At 47.9% G+C, this 15642-nt stretch overlaps 1 protein-coding gene across 5 annotated transcripts in view; it reads right to left on the bottom strand.

Annotated features, from left to right (window-relative positions):
* Lrrc8d (leucine rich repeat containing 8 VRAC subunit D) overlaps positions 1-15642 on the bottom strand; it is a 109358-nt gene that overhangs the window by 90922 nt on the left and 2794 nt on the right. Inside the window, exon 2 of one of the 5 annotated variants that reach the window (XM_029545528.1) lies at positions 4455-4616. The exons of the other annotated variants lie outside the window; for them this stretch is intronic. The gene's annotated coding sequence lies outside the window, so the exon portion shown is untranslated. The remainder of the gene's footprint in view (positions 1-4454; positions 4617-15642) is intronic. 5 annotated transcript variants of the gene reach the window in all.

The following is a 15642-nucleotide window of genomic DNA, read 5'->3' as shown; positions in this document are numbered from 1 at the left end:
TCCAGCTACAGGATAAGGGCTCCAGCTACAGGATAAGGGCTCCAGCTACAGGATAAGGGCTCCAGCTACAGGATAAGGGCTCCAGCTACAGGATACGGGCTCCAGCTACAGGATAAGGGCTCCAGCTACAGGATAAGGGCTCCAGCTACAGGATACAGGCTCCAGCTATATCCTAGCAAGCTTACAAATTTGTGTAAACAAGGCATGCTTCTAGATAATAAAAAGCCTTAAAAGAAGGAACCCTACGTAATTGAAACTTCCTGATACGTCAGTCACTCTCAGGACTCTCATCTGTGGTCTGGGCAGCTATTTTCAAAAGGACAGATCTCGCCAGGGACAGAAGTAAGGAAGGACTGCCTCTGGGCTGCAGTTAGGACAATAAAGATAGCCAGGAACTACTGCATCCGTTTTACATAAATTATCCACACCACTAACCACACACTCACATCTTCATTTTAAAAGGAAGTCATATCACTTCACCATGGACCTTTATCAGCTAGTGACACAGTAGGACTGTAATGTAGGCAGGGCTCCAGAAGGCATATTATATAGTGTGATAGTCAAGGGAGACAGGCAGCCAACAATAAACCCCCCATCTTCCATTTCCTTCTAATAAATGAAAGAGGAGAGTTTTACACAATGGTATGAAATGCAGAGCAGGCTGAGTTCTAGCTAGGAGTGGGGAGACAGTGTAGACAACATCTGTCCAATGACAACACTCTGAAGTTACACTTATTTACAAGGAATAGAAACACTCTGTGGGGCTGGAGATGGTTCAAAGTGTGAGAGCTACATTTCAGCTCCCAGCATACACACACATACACATACATACACACACATACACACACGCGCGCACACACACACACACACACACACACGCTAGACAGTCACACATCTATGATCTGGGGGCAGGGGTGGGGAGCAGGAGGCAGCAGACATGACAGCTAGATCCCCATTTGTGAGCAACAAGTCCACTTAGAATCCTTCTCTATCTCAACAGATAGGCAGAGATCAATGGGAAGAAACACACCAATAGACCACTGGTCTCAGATTAGTGTGAATATGTTCACACTCATGATTGCGTGCGAGTGAGTGCATGCACACAGGGTCTGATGACTGGTCTCATCTTGTAGTTTAAAGATCTCCCATACAAACTGCAAATTGGCTGCAACCCAGACTCTTCTCCTAAATGTCCCAAAGCCCTTGCCAGAGTGTACTGTCACACGCAGGCCCCTTAAAGTTTCCCAGGCCTTACCCCAGATCTGCAACCTCGGAGTGACAGCAGGGGAGCTTGTGGAAGCTGTACATTTAAATAATTCCCAGGTCCTAAGGAATGGCCCCCTAGCTGCTCTGGCCATGCTGCAGACACACTGTTGCTTTCTCTCCCTTCTCAAGAACCTGCAGTGGAGGCGGCACGGTTCAGGCCTGTAGTCCCAGCACACGAGAGGCAGAAGCAGAAGAATAAGACCTTCAAGGCCAGCCTGAGCTACATAAAACTCTGTCTCAGAAAATGAAGAGAGCTGGTCAGGTGACTCAACCAACTGGGGAAATGCTTGCCACACCAACCTGAGGAACCCAGCTGAGCCCCAAGAACCACGGCAGAAGGACAGGGCTGCTTCTGAGCACGCACTGACAGTGGCTGGCACGTGCCATGCACGCGCCTATGATCTCTGGTACGTAATACAATTCATTTTTCACAACTAGAAGAACCTCAAATGGAATGCCGTTTGGTCAAAAGCTCATCCTCCACAGCAGGACACGCTGACCCTCCACTCCTGCCCCACACCTCCTCTGATCCCCAGTCTGCCACAGAACCAGGTTAGAGGCTGTTCCAAAGTCCCTCCCTCTCTTACCAGGTCTCTCTCTACCTGTCACCATCTATCTCCTTTACCGGTCAGCTCCTGCTCAAGTCACCTCTAGACTTTGCAGTCAAAATTACTCTCCTCCTTGGAGAAACTGCCCCAAAGCGCAGCTCAAGAGAGAACGCAGCACAGACTGCAGGCTGCCATCTGCCAAATCCTCCCCAGCTACTCTCATGCTGGCTGCTACTCTCATGCTGGCTGCTACTCTCATGCTGGCTGCCCCCTTAAAGCAGGGTGAACACACAGAATTGCACACCTTGAGTGACAGACTTAAGTCGAACGCTTCACTGAGTTACAGCCCAGCACAGTAATGCTGACATGTTACCTTGTGCTGAACCTCGGTTTTAGAATCTCTGATATGGGACAGAAATGGTCATGACCTTCACAACTGAGGGGAGAAAGCTCGGAGAGTTTGGACAAAATGCATTACAGTGGTCACTGTCCTGTGGTCAATGACAGGATCTCCACGCACATCTTCTCCTGCTGAAGTGTGTGGTAGACAGAGCAATACTCAAAAGGGTTATCTTTTCTTGAAATAAAAAAGGAAGGAGGAAGAGGAGGAAGAAGAGGGCTTTAAAGTCATAAATGGGGACTTCTGAAAACCCTTTCTCCTTACTCAGTTTTGTTCTGCTGTGAAGGGCATTTCATAATATTTCTATTGAGAAGCCATTCCTTGCTTTCCTTCAAAAAAAAAAAAAAAATCAATGTACCAAGTTTTAGGAACAAGCCCCTCAGTCTCCCTCCCACTCCAGCTTGGCCTTCCACGTTGATCTACAGTAACTGCCTGCAGCCAGTGTCGCTGCCCAGAGAATCGCCTGCTTCACCCTTAAAACAAATAGCACTTTGTGGGGAAACTGGAAGCCAGCCCAAAGGAGGAGGAGAGAGAAACCAAGAAAAAAGAGTTGGGGCCAGAAATGGCGTCAACGCCCACACTCTGGTCTCCACACTAACACAGGTAAGAAGGCATTGAAAGTAAACGAGTTCAGACCAGACCAGCCTTACCCACCCACCCACCTACCTACCTCCCCAGTCACTAGGGAAAATGAATTCCAAGGCTCAGCAAGGTTGTGATGGGCAGCTCATTATCCAACACATGTGGCTTTTATTGCTAATGAAACACTGTTGCCTGTAGAAGCTCCTAACCCTCCCAACCCAGTTACACTGCAGAGATGGGCCCCTCCCCCACGCACAGGGGAGGAACCACAAGTTTTGAGAGAGCCAAGGTCACACAGTGTGCCGGCTGGAGAAGAGACAGCGAGCTCAGAGCTCCCGTTCTTTAAGCCCCAAAGCCCAGGTTTTCCCACAGCTCACATTGATTGTAAGAGGGGATTTTAAAATACACTTTGGAAGCTCACCAAGTGCACTCCTGTGACGGACAGGTAAAACAAGGCAGGTTTTGTGTTCCTGAAAAGAATTTGGTGGCAGGGATGAGGGTTGTCACAGCAACAGGCTCTCGGTACAGCCTTAGACTGGTCAGTCCACTGTCTGGGACATGGCTCCAGGAAGGCTGGAGATGGATGGGCTCTCTGTTCTATGCTTCATTTGCTTGTGCTGGTTACGGGAAGCACATGAGCAGAGGCATAGGATTGTCTTTGTTTCCAGTCAAACTCTGATGTTGATCTCAAGACTGAAGTGATATGGAAAGTTAAGGAAATTTCTAGAACAGATCTGCAAGCCAAGCACGGTATCGCCACACCTGTAATCCCAGTACTTGGGAGGTAGACCCAGCAGAATCACTGTGGGTTCAAGGGTGGCTGAGCCTGAGTAGAGTGAGATCTGTTTTGTTTTTTTTTTTTAAAAAAAAAAAAAAAAAAAAGCCAAATTAAACAAAGCAAGCCTGGATCCTGAAGCTAGCCCGCTTGGGTTCAAATCACCCCTCTTCCACTTAACTATAATCCAGACTATGTGACCTTGAATTACTCGGCTGTCCTTGGTGACTGGGCGGGGCAGCTGATGGAAGGCTGACCTTGGTTTCCTCCCTACAAAACAGGACTTCGGTGCAGAATAAATGAGCTAAGGAAGTAATAAACCGCTCCCAGGCACCAGGAGAGCTGCAGACGCATTCCCTCTGGGTGCTTCCACATTGGGTGCCCAGGGTGCAATCTCTCTTCACTTTACACAATTTCACTTTATAAGGAGCTTGATGAAGGCATCTTGGGGGGGGAGGGGGGAGGGAGAGCCAGGAAGTAGTGATACACGCCTTTGATCCCAGCATTACTTGGGAGGCAGAGCCAGGCAGATCTCTGTGAGTTCAAGGCCAGTCAAGGCTGTTACAGAGAAACCCTCCCAAAAAACAAAGAACACATCTCATACAACTTTTTAGTTCACAATGTCCACAACCACTGCAAAGACACTTCCTGCGTGTGAAGCATGTACCTACTCTCCTGATACCACAAACTTGTTCCATAATGAGAGGGGGAAAAATAGCCACACCAAATCCTTACTGTTGTAAGTATTTGCCAAGGGACTTTTAAATGCAGCCATTCTATAACCCTCAAAACGTTGGAGATGTAAAGCTTGATTGGCTAGAGCCATCCCCTCACCGCCCAATACTCCCAAGCCACAGAAGCAGGGTGTGTTTGCAGCACATACCTGAAACTAAGCAAGGCAGAAAGATCCCAAGTTTCAAAGTTCAAGGTCAGGGCTGAAGAGATGGTTCTCTGGCCAACCCAGGTTCAAGACCTCGAGCCCATCCGGCAGCTCACAACCCCTGTTGTTCCGGTTCCAAGGGATCCAATGCCTTCTTATCGTCTTCTGACCTCAGGACACCAGGCACGCACGCATGTGGTATGCAGACATACACGCAAGCAAGACACTTAGTACACATAAAATTAAAAACCTTTTACAAAAGTTAAAAGACAAAACAACCCTCAAGATCAGCTTTATGATTTGGGGGCCGGACGGACTTACACGAGACTGTCTCAAAAAGAATGAATGGACATTTAAAGTTATTCTACTGGGGAAGGATCGGTTCAGTTCACGCTGTGATACCACTGCTAAGGTTTAGAAATACAACCTGCAGATGAGCACATAGGTTCTCTTCCCAGAAAAAAAAGTAAAGTTCCAGGATAGTCCACTAGCCACTGCTGTGTGTGTGTGTGTGTGTGTGTGTGTGTGTGTGTGTGTGAGACGGTGACTGAGACTTAGAAGAGAAAAACGTGTCCTGAAACACCCTTGCAGTGGATTCTGACCTTGTCTAGTGCAGAGATCTCCTGAAACGCTTCCCCTCTCTTCTGCTCCAGAGGATGTGTGCACAAGTACAGTTCAACCGAATTAGGATGCCCCGAGCAGAGATTTAAAAAAAAGAAATGTCGACCAGAGGAGTACCAAGCTAGTGAAGGTACAGATCTGAGGACTTGTCTTGCAAAGAAGCACCCACAGAGCAGGTCAGGCTAGACTGTTCTTTAGTGCATACCTACCGTCTAGGGATTTTCCCCTGGGTTTGCTACACTTCCAGGCCAGCAAAAGAACACATACCCAAATGTAAAGGAAGAAAACATCACATTCCAAGTTGTGTTCTATTGTGTGTGCACGTGTGTGCGTGTATGCACACATGTGTATGTGGGGGGGGGGGGACAGAAGGGCGGTACCAAGCTTTGAGTGGGTTTTTATAAGTGAGCCATGTGTGCGGGGGAGAGCCTATAGCCGCAGCCCTCAGTGGCCCAAGAGGTCTGATCTACTTTCAGGCTATCCTGATCTACACAGGGAGGTCCAGGCTAGCCAGGCCGACCACGTGACGCCCTGCCTTAGAAAACTAGAGAAAAGTGTACCGTGCTCCTACTCCAATCCTGCGTTTCCGATTTAGCCGGCCACACGGGCAGGCTATCCACTCCTAAGGGCTGGCTGGACCGCCTAGGCTCTCTCCGGCCCACAATGCTATTTTTGTTTTGTCTGCAGGAAGTTCTTATTTAAGATGTTGAATTACCTACCCTTTTAAAAATCAGATTTTACAAAAGAATCCAGATTTTGGCTTCCAGTTTAAAAAAAAAAAAAAAATCAGAAATTTGGCCCACATTCTGACAGGGCAAACAGCTGTAAACAGACCCTCTGAGAGAGGGGCCTCTCCTGCATCTGCTCAGCTCTCCCTTCAGATTATACCCTAACTGCCACAAAGCTCCCCAGGAGAGCTGCCTGAGGGGACCCCTTGGTATTCGCCTGCCTGAAACACCTCGTGCTCCAACCTCACCCACAGACCAGTCTCGCTTTTTCATGCAAAACATTAAAAAAAAAAAAAAAAAAAAAAAAAGGAATTATGAGGCTCCTACTTGGCACAGAATCTACCAGGTACAAAAAAAAAAAAAAAATCATAAGGAAAATAATTTAGAACTAAGCAAAAGAAAAATGTTTTGTAACATAAAAATATTATTAAGGGATTAAAAACTAAAAGGGCGAGAGGAGGGGGTCGGTGGGTCAGCGTAAAAGCCTGGGTCAACCTGACTCAGATCTCAGGAGCTCAGGAGCGCACAGCGAAGACAGGAGCTGACTCCACAATGCTGTCCTCTGACCTCCAGATGTTGGGGGGGTGGGGGGAGAGTGCCAGAAAGAGAGATGGAGAGCAAGTGTGAGTGAGAGGGGGGCAGGGCCTTACCACGGGGTGCACGCTTTTAATCCCAGCACCCAGGAGGCAGAGGCAGGCGGATCTCTGTGAGTACAGGACAGCCTGGTCTACACAAAGAAACCCTGTCTCAAAAAAACAAAACAAAAGAAAAAGAACAAGCCGGGCGTGGTGGCGCACACCTTTAATCCCAGCACTCGGGAGGCAGAGGCAGGCGGATTTCTGAGTTCGAGGCCAGCCTGGTCTACAAAGTGAGTTCCAGGACAGCCAGGGCTATACAGAGAAACCCTGTCTCGAAAAACCAAAAAAAAAGAAAAAAGAAAAAGAACAGAAAAATCTCTCTCTCTCTCTCTCTCTCTCTCTCTCTCTCTCTCTCTCTCTCTCTCTGTGTGTGTGTGTGTGTGTGTAAGTAAAGGGGACATATTTCTGTAAGACACACGGCCATCACACCTCATCACAGGGTAAATGTTAGTCTGAAAACTACAACTGCTGAAGTAGGAAATTAGCTATAAAAACCCAATCCACTAAAACCATACTTGAACACAAGGAATGTGTAAGTAACCTGGGTGTGCTGACTCCAGGCTACAAGCTAGGAAACACAGGAGGATCAGGGTTCAAGGCCAGCCTCAAAACAAATGAAGAAAAAGAACACAACCACCACCACAAACCTGGGAGGCAGGAAACGGCTCGTAGGTAAAAGGCCGAGACACAAACCTGCTGGTCTGAGTTGGATTCCTGAAACCACATCAAAGTGGAAACAGAAAAGTGGTCCCGTAAGGTGTTCTCTGACTGCCCCTACCCCCCATGCTCCACAGGGGTACACGCAATAATAAATAAAACAACAGTACAACCAAACAACAACAGTATACGCTCTATAAATGAAACAGACCTTAAGTATGATACAGATGGATGGATGGATGGATGGATGTATTTTATTTTTTTGCTTTGGGCATGTGGTAAATCAAGTTTTAATACATCTGTCTGTTATAGGATTTATTCAACAAAGACGTGCTCTCTGGGCAAAGAGATGCATTGCCTTGTAATAAGGTTCTTACCGTGGTTACTGTGGGGTTTAGTCTAATTATGAGGAGCACGCTCTGTGTGAACTAGTGTGGCATCCACACATAAATAAAGAGAAAGGGGGCTAAAGAAAACACCAGGACAACTGAGATGTCCCACTACTCTCTGGGGGATGGGGAGATGGATGGCTCACTGGTAAAGTGCCTGCTAAGCAAGCATGAGGGCCAAGTCTGCATCCCCAGCTCACATAAAAGCCAGGTGTGGCCAGGCCCATCTGTTACGCCCACACAGGGAGCGAGGAGCACAAGACAGGCCGATCGCTGGAGTTCAGGGCCAGCCAGCCTAGCCAATCCGTAAACTCGCATCTCAAAGCATAAGGTGAGGAAGACAATAGTGACCTCTACATACTCCACGAGTACACCACACATATGCTCGTGCACACGCATACACACACATGCATACATACACACCACACGTGCATGCACATGCAAACACACACACACAACATACACACTCATGCAAACATGCACAAACACACATACATACACAGACCATACACACATACACACACACACACACAATCACAAGCATCCAGATATACCACACACCATGCATACCACATACACACACACACACACACACACATCACACACACATTCGCACATACTACACAAATGCAGACACATCATACACATACAACGCACAAATACCACACCACACCACACACACACACACGTGCGCATATACACATCACACACAAGCACGCACTCACAAACACACACATACACACACACCACACATATGCACACAGATCACACACAAGCATGCACAGGTGCACAAACACACATATATACAGACCACACAAACGCATACCACACACATGCATGTATACACACACACACACACACACACACACACACACACACAAAATTACCCTCTGAATTCTGGAATAAACACTCACCCTGGGAAGGCAACCTGGGATGACAAGGGTGACACATGACCCAGCAGAGCCACACTGTCAAAGGAAAAGCACAAAGTATCCACACAGCCCAACCCACTCCACCCTTAACTCAGAGTCTCCCTCTCACAGAGATATCACAGGGTTTATGAGGTGGTTACAGGAGAGAAATGAGAAGGGAGCTTACAGGACACATGAGAACTAGCTGTGAAATATGGGAGCCTGGTTTCAATACCTGTCACACAACCCCTCAGCATGGGGGTGGTGTGAAAATCACACAACAGCCCCATCCTTACATACCACACCTGTCCCAAGGGAGTGAGCCTGCTGCTAACTGAAGACTGGTCAAAGAATTAAATAAGAGCACATATACTCTTCAGAGTATGTATCTAGATCATTAATCAAGGCCAAAAAAAAAAAAAAACCTAATTGTTATTATTAAGAACTTTGGGAACTGGAAATATATCTTGGTCGATGAGTTCTTGCCTGGCACACACAAAGCCCTGGGTTCAGTTCCCATCACAACAAACCAACCATGTAGACCAGTCAGGTCCTGCTAAGCTGTGCCACTGGCTCCAAGCTGAGTTCTGAGTTCCGAAGACTCCCACTGCAGACAGTGTAAAGACGGTGCCCCCCCCCCCAGCTTCAACGCTCTACCAACTCAATTCTGTAGTTACTGGGGAGAGTGCCGGCTAACTGAATTACTCTGCTGTCACTGGGACTGAACCGAGGGCCTCAAGAGCTTCGCCCCTGAGCTAACATCCCACAACTGTTGAGAGCGTGTGTATACTCCACCTGATCACACGATGCTGTCCCTACATTGAAAGGAGCAGGTTTTCAGCAGCCAACAGCCTCTGGAGAGAAGGGTGACACCATCCTTTCTTCTCCGGACCCAGAGGCACTCACAGTAGCTTTCTTGCCTGAGGACATTCAGAGCGGTCTCCCAACATTGTCCCAAACTGTGGTGGTCTGTATGAGAATGGCTCCTTTTTGAATGAACAATCACCAGGGAAAGGGTGCAGCCTTGGTTGGAGACCACGGCAGGCCCAGCTTCTCTTCCTTCCTTCTCTTCCCCCCTCCTGCCTGCAGATCAGTATTTTAACTACTTCTCCAACACTATGTCTGCCTGCACACCACCCATGTTCCCCACTGAGGATAAAGGACTTAAGCCCCCAATTAAATGCTTCCTTTCATGAACTGCCTTGGTCATGGTGTCTCCTCACAGCAACAGAATCAGTGACTAAGGCACCAGCTATTCCCACAAACACTCAGGGGGAGTCTTTCCTGAAAGACCTAATAGGAACTGTCAGCACACTTGTGAGAACGGCAGCTTCAGAGAAGGCTGTAGACATCTTGAAAACTATTCTCAGACCTTACGTTTCATGAGCCAGTAAAATTTCAGAAGATCATCCTGTCAGACTAAAATCTGACCAAGGCTTGGGTTTGGTGGAGAGGCTGAGACTGGGGAATCTTGGGTTCGAGGCCAGCCTGTTACTAATATACACAGTAAGACCCTGACCAAAAAAAGAAATCGAGGCAGTGACGAGTCAGGTGCTTCCTGAGTTTGATATCCAGCACTGAACTAAAAGTGTTCTAACCCCAACACCTGGAAGACAGAAATGTGAAGATGACAGGTTCAAGGCCACCCCTGGCTACTCGTTGACTTGGAGACCAGCATAGGCCAGACTCAAAATAAAGATGGGTGGATGGACAGATGGATGGATGGACAGACAAGACAGACACATGGATGGGGGGGGAACAAACCCCTTATTGTCCTTTTACCAAAGAAACAATAGTAACAACCCAACAGGGCAGGAAAAAACACATGAGAAACAGAACATCACCTAAAAACAAAGCCCTTTTGGAACTGAACACAGAGACATAAAATTAAAACGAAGAGCTTGCTGCATCCTCTCTATTCTTCCCTTCCCACGGGTTGGGCAATCTGCAGCCTCACTATGGAGACAACGCCTCAAGAAGAGACCACAGGCGCCCTCCTGTCCAGGGCTCCTATGTCATAGCAGCGCCAAGAGCCACACTAAGGCTAGACGATGTCCCGGTCCTCCATGTGTAATGAATCTAATGCTGCCTCCAAGTTCCTAGTAACTGAAACAGTTCACCAGCCACACCCTACAGCGTGTTGTCAGCCAACCGATGCCCAGCTTTCTGAGACGGCGGCTCTCTGCCTCGGCTGTCCATCAGAGCTACTTGGAGGTCAGGAAGGCTTTCATCTGAATGACCTCCGTAAAATAAAATCAAAACCAAAAGTAAGTAACTCCACCTGCAGAGGTTCTTCTTCACTTACCAGGCATGGTGAAAGAGACGGACAGGTCTCTGGTATGTGTGTGCGTCTGTGTCCTATGTATACATGTGTGTGCAGGGCACATGTATAAGTCAATAGATGTGTCATTCGTTAAGCACCCTTCCTTTTCAACACTTTATATTATTGGTGCGTGCATTCATGTGTGCATGGGTGGGTGCATGTTTGTATGAAGCATGGGGGGAGGGTTACATAGATGTAGGAATAAGAGAATAACTTTGTGTAATTGGTTTTGTTTCTACAATGTATGTTCTGGGACCAATGTTGGTCACCAAGCATGCACATCATGTTCCTTTACCCACTAAGCCACCTCACCAGCCCCACCTTGGTTTTGTTGTTTTGCTTGTGCTGGGACCTGGGGCATGCCAACAAGGTTAGGCCGGCTGGCCAGGAATACCTATACCTCCCCAGAAAGCAGGCTACAAGCACATCCTACCACAGCTGGTTCAGGGATCAAACTCAGGTCCCTATGTGTATGGTAAGCGCTTTATTTAACTGAGCCATCTCTCCAGATCCTGGTATACATTTAAAAGGATCCCTCTGCTTCAGGTTAAAGGGAACTGAAACCTCGGTTCCTAACATTTGATCTGAATTCACTCCATGTCTTACTTACAGATACATTTGAAGGTAAACCCTCTCCCTCCATTCTTTTAGGCTCTCAAGTGCATGGCACAAGAAGAAAAGAATCAGTGGGACACAGGACAGCAATGGCACTGTCTGCACTCCATAGACTTACCGGAATCACATGACTGCTCCTTCTTGAATTCTTACAGCAGTGGTTACCAGGCTTTGACAACCCCCCTCAAGCAAGTCATTCCAGACCGTAAATTTCTGTCAGAAAAACAGCTGTGCCAGAAGCCTGTCCCCATGGGGCTTCCGCTCCAACAAGAACTCCGAGCCTTTCCAACAAGAACTCCGAGCCTTTCCGGGAAGGGAGCACACCTTTGTGCTCCCAGAGGCAGAGTGACCACAACCCCAAGGAAAGCAGAAGAAATCATCGTGGGAATGAAATTCAAACTACCATATTTTAGGCTGGCCTTGGTGGTGCACACCAGTAATTTTACCACTTGGAAAGTGGAGGCAGGAGGATGACCAGAATCTGAGGCCAGCTCGTACTTTGCAACTGTCTCAAAACAACAACAAAAAGATTGTTGTGGGGTCTCAGTGGTTAAGAGCACTGACTGCTCTTCTAGAGGTCTTGAGTTCAATTCCCAGCTACCACATGGTGGCTCACAAACATCTGTAATGGGATCAGATGTACTCTTCTGGTGTGTGTGTGAAAACAGCTATAGTATACTCATGTAAATAAAAATAAATAATATTTTAAAAATACATGTACATAGATATATAAAAGACTTATGTTTTCCCCAAATCTCTTTTCTGAAAGCGGCATTTCTGTCCCCTTGCCTGGAACTGCAGGGCAGGGCTGTGCAGTTCTTTCCAAAGCTTCCTCATGCTCACCCCTCGAAAATCAAACAAGCAAAACACTGTCCCTCCGAAGCTCCATGGCGCTCCCTAAAAGCTCCATCTATTTGCAGCCCTGTTGCTCCCCTACAAAGCCTTCTGATGACTAACACAAACCTGTGCGGTTTCCCCAGAGCAAATCCCTCCCAGTTAGAGATTTCATAATCCTGAAGAGCTTCGTGTCGCCTGTGAAGCTAGAAATCCCACGGTGCACGCCTTCTTTTGGTTCAATTATATAAATAAGACCCCGGGGACCTCAACTGTTTACACACCTCGGTGCAGAGGAGAAATCTTTCCTCTGAGCCTTTGTGTTCTTTAAGAAAGATTCTGACACCTAAAACTACTACGAATGCAAGCTTAATCAAACCACCTTCCCGTGGCTGGGCAGCCTCACCCATATCATTCACAGGTTGATCCATTCTGGTTTTACCCCTTCCTTTTCTGGCTGTCCAGAGAACTGGCTCTAGGGTCTCAAACATGCTAAACAAATGCTGAGCTACACGGAGCTACAGCCCCAGCAATGTCGGACAATATCAAAGGGGTTTCGATATCCTATGCCATATGTTTACCAAATACCCCTTCTTATAGAATTATCCCCGATCCCCAGAAGGTGCACACAGGTTTCCCATGTGGACCAGAACAGAATCGAGACACAACGAATTATACTATTTCGACAGAGGTGATCACAGCAAGGGACAGAAAACAATGAACACACATAACAACATAACTGGTGGCCATCAGATTCGGAATTTTGCTCCTTCAATACTATGGGATGACTACCACACGATTTAGGAGCTGGGGATTTAGTTCAGCTGGTAGAGAGTGCCTGTCTAGTGTGCGTAAAGTTAAATCCTCAACACTGCACCCATCAAGCCTGGCGTTGCATGCCTGTAATGTACTAGGAAAGTGGAAGTCAGAGTTCAAGGTCATCCTGGAGCTACATAATGAATTGGGACTTGAGACAGACCAGTCTGGAATACACGAATCTTTCACAATCAATCAATCAATCAATCAATATTGCTGACTAGATCCAAAATATTTGAAGGACCTGGCACTAAGTTCCCAGGATTTCTGACCTGTTTTCCTTTAAAGCATGTGTGGGAATCAATGTACCTGAAAGCTCAGGGCTGGGACAGAGGTTTGGTTCTGAACCCCAGTGGCCTCTTCCTCCATGATGTAAAGCTGCTTGCAGTGCTCTGGGCAAAGGGAAAAGGACCCAGAGCTTGAGTGGGAGCCAAGTTCACACTGTCTACCTCCTCGCAGGCTCAACAGCAACTCCGACCTGGCAAGCTTCCAACCTGTGAAAAACATCAGCAGCTCTCCTCCAGATGTCCGCACAGAACGACAAGAATCCCAGAGGAGGAAGTCGGCCTCTTGGAGGCCCGTGACAGTCCAACAGCAGCAAAATGGCAATGCAGGAGCACACGCTGAGAAAGCCCAACGCCATGTGGACAAAAGATTCCCATATGCCCCATATCACCAAAGGGTTAACCAACCTCTACAGCTCCCTCCAGCCCTAGCACATGCCAATCTCAAAAGACTGGTCTCACTACAACCAGATGAGTGGCCGCTGGCAGCTCGGGATTACCACCGAGGCCTATTTTTTTCTCTGTCAGGAAACAAGATGGAACCAAAATTCACGAAGGTTGATGAGGTAACAGAAAGTTTAACTCAAACTTCCCAAGAAGAAGAGAAAAATGCTGCTCCATGCAGACAAATGCCGAAGCCCTGCATCTCTGATTACCTAGAACCTGAGTCTGTAGCAGGTGCCCTTATCAGAAAGGCAGCTGGGAGTTTCAGCAAGGATGGACGCTTATGTGTAGCAGGTCTCCCGAGCAGCTCTCCGACTGCTCCCGGTTGGCCTCGACTATCCCGGTCATCACACTGAATTCCGGGCTCTTCAGGAGCTGGGCTGACAAGATATGGAGGACTGGCATCCCCTGAAAGACGGACTAGAAGTGGAGACTACTTTACACTGTGAATAATCAGGAGGAAGGAGACCTCATTCTGTGAACTGGAACAACTCCAGAAACTCCTATGAAACCATGGGAGGGAGCCGAATTTAGATCCAAGAATAACCAAACAGTCCAAAGACGGAGGCCCTCTTCAGACGGGGAGCCCCCCGTTCCTTGGGATAAACTAGCTACTTATCAAGTGTAAGAATCTGCCAAAGGAGTTAGACTGAGGCTCTCTAAAACAGCAGTCGGGTGAGGCTCGCTCCGCTACCTCAGCGCTGCCCCACCCACACACTCATCAAGTAATTGCTCTGAAAACTATCTGTCTCCTGATCAGGATTTGTCCAGACCCTGTCATTTCAGGCCTAAGCAGACCTGCTCTCCTAGACTGGCTTCCAGCCTTCTTGTTGTTATTCTTCATGAGTCTCAAACCACCTCCCTCCACTCAGAGATGTAATTTCACTTCTGGGAAGGCCACCCCAACACTCCCGCTCACTGCTGACAGGAAGTAATGTCAGCGTCGGCACTACTTGTGCGTGTGCGGCCACGGGAACGTGTATAGAAGCCACGTACCCTACCCCCCTCTCTCTACTTTGAGATCAGAGGGTCTCTTGTAGGGCGTGGACTCACCATCTCAGCTTGGCTGGCCTGTCTCCCTCTCCCCAACTCTGGGGCTATAAACATGTGCCACACCCAGCTTTTCCCAAGGTGCCGGAGATCTGAACTTGCATCCTCGTGCCTGTGCTACAAGAGCTTAACCCACTAACTTTCCCCGAGCCCTGAGTTTGTCAATCCTGACACTGTAGAGAAGTTCATTCCTTGGGCTAGGAGCACTGTCCTCTGTGTTGAAGGCCTGTCTCTCCTGTTTTACATTAGTTACTTAGGGGGAGTCAATCTCAAATTCCACCGTGTGTGGGTTCCAGGGATTAAACACTGAGCGATCTCCAGGATCCCGAAGGCTGTTAAAATGGCATTTCTAACCACCAGAAGCCAGTGGCACCTGCCCCCAGGCTATGATAAACACATTCTCCACATATTGCCAACTGCCGGCTGAGGCAGAATGGTCCTGTGGAGAACCTTGGGTTAAGGCAAACAATTAACAACACTAGTGACTCTTTGTGGTTAACTTTTCCACTAACTAGTTAATAGGTTAGTATTTTCTAACCTATTTCCAATTAGGCAAACCTATTGACTTCTTCAAGCCTCCACTAAAGTATGTGGGCCCCTTGACTCCCTCCTCTGAGGCAACCCCACCCCTAACTACTGTCAAAAGTCTACTCAGATCCTGGCCTCTGTGCCGACACACACTTTCACCCTGAACTATCGGACTCCTGAACTACTGTTTATCTGCCCTTGCGGTACAGAGATCCCTGCCCCCTTAAGATCTCATAGTACCAAGCCGGGCGTGGTGGTGCAGGCCTTTAATCCCAGCACTCGGGAGGCAGAGGCAGGCGGATTTCTGAGTTCGAGGCCAGCCTGCTCTACAGAGTGAGTTCCAGGACAGCCAG

Source organism: Mus pahari, chromosome 13 (genome assembly GCF_900095145.1).
Source record: "Mus pahari chromosome 13, PAHARI_EIJ_v1.1, whole genome shotgun sequence".
NCBI lineage: Eukaryota > Metazoa > Chordata > Mammalia > Rodentia > Muridae > Mus > Mus pahari.
This window is presented reverse-complemented; position numbering and strand designations above follow the sequence as displayed.